Source organism: Corythoichthys intestinalis, chromosome 3 (genome assembly GCF_030265065.1).
Source record: "Corythoichthys intestinalis isolate RoL2023-P3 chromosome 3, ASM3026506v1, whole genome shotgun sequence".
NCBI lineage: Eukaryota > Metazoa > Chordata > Actinopteri > Syngnathiformes > Syngnathidae > Corythoichthys > Corythoichthys intestinalis.
The window spans coordinates 16,170,892-16,172,684 of record NC_080397.1 but is presented as its reverse complement, the minus strand read 5'-3'; positions in this window follow the sequence as shown (position 1 = coordinate 16,172,684).

Sequence of the window (1,793 nt, the reverse complement as noted above, 5' to 3'; positions counted from 1 at the left end):
TGAAACTCCGGCTAAGCAGGTGTCCGATGTTGTGCCTGAAAAATAAATATTAGATAATAAAACTTGAAGTTATTTTGAAATAGGTGTACCCTATGTACAGGTCAAAAATCTTTTAAATTAATTTTTTTTTTTTTTTTTTTTTTGCATTGAATCCTACCCAATTTTAATAATAGAAACATAATTTTAAACAGGCTATAGTTTGGCCGCCAAACCTGAGTTTAGGACCGAACGAGGGGAAGGGTTTATTTTTGTATTGCTTAATTAGTACACATTAGAAATAACGCAAATGTTTCAGGATGAAGATTTGTTTATTTTTATTTTTTTTTTTTTTTAAATGTATTACTGTTTGCTTATTTTAAACTGTGTTTTATTTTCGGATTTTACTCCTGTATAATTCCCGAATGTTTTGTTTTCTATGAATAAAGTTACCATATGAATTCACTTGAAGTATATGTTACTTGTCTAATGAAAGTTGCTGAGAACAAAGAATGTGATATTTACCCTTATTTCCCCCCTTTACAGAAACAAATTTAGGACACTGAGGATTTTGTCATTCCACCGCAGCACATAATCTCGGTAAGAAATCTGAGCAATAAATTTAATTGATCTTAGAATCATCTCTCAGAATACTTTCTTTGCTGCGGGGGGTTGGGCTCAGGGATTGTTTTTGACCCTGAAATATGGTTTTAATGAAGCATCAATGGTCTCCTTAACTCTTTGGCTGCAAATGAGTGTTAAACATCCAAAACATAAATCGTGAATTGCTGTCTAAACCTAACAATTTTCTCTGAAAATGATGTGCCTGGTGCCAAATTGACTGGCAAAGATGTGGAAGAACATAAACATGTTCAGTTAAAGCAGTGCTTCTCAATTATTTTATGTTACGCCCCCCCCCCCCCCCCCCCAAGCAAGACGTAAATGTTTCGCGCCCCCCCAAACTATCTGCCGCCACTGTAAATAGTATCATTTGTCTATAAAATTACTATCATAAATACGCATCTGTCTAACACTGTGTCCTTTTTTTCTAATAAAGAAAAAAAGTAACATAGATCAACTTATAATAAAGTATAACTTTATTAACGTTGTTTTGTTTGTAACAGAGAAGACTTGACGAGCATCAATTTGCCTGCATTAAAAAAAAAAAAAGTCAACGTTCAAACTGTAAAAATACACTCAAGGTACATTTTTGACCATTTGATACAGAAAAATAAAATAATAAAATCAGTAAATAATAACAAATTCGAATTGATTAGAAACATTCACTCATGAGGACAATATGCCAAAAAATTTGACCGCAAAAAACAAAAGTGAATAAAAGAAAACAAGAGTGTCCTTGGACAGAAGGACAGTTTTTATTTTTGCTGCTCACACTCAGTATTACCTCCTTTGCAATGGTGTGGAGTTATTTTGCAATGAGCATGCGATCAATGCTCACTGGTTTACTGATATAACACTGACAAAGCAGGACGATTGTTGGCAATATTCGGCACGTTTTCGCTGAAAAACAATCAAGCGGCTTATCAATGAAATTGGGGTCGAATGTCTTTAAGTGGCGTCTTAATTGATTTGGCTTCTGGCTGTCCGCTATAAATATTTTTGGACACAGTTAACAGTGGTATTTCCTCATCACACACTGTATTAAAAGTCAAAGCTAAAAGGCAAACGGCACGAAAAAAGCGCATTCTCGGCGGCCGAGGTAGAACCGTAGGTGAGGGCGGTCGACGTGACGATCCCAAGCCGAAAATGGCACTTCTCGGGCGGCGACGTGAGAACCCGACAAGACCGTGGGTCGC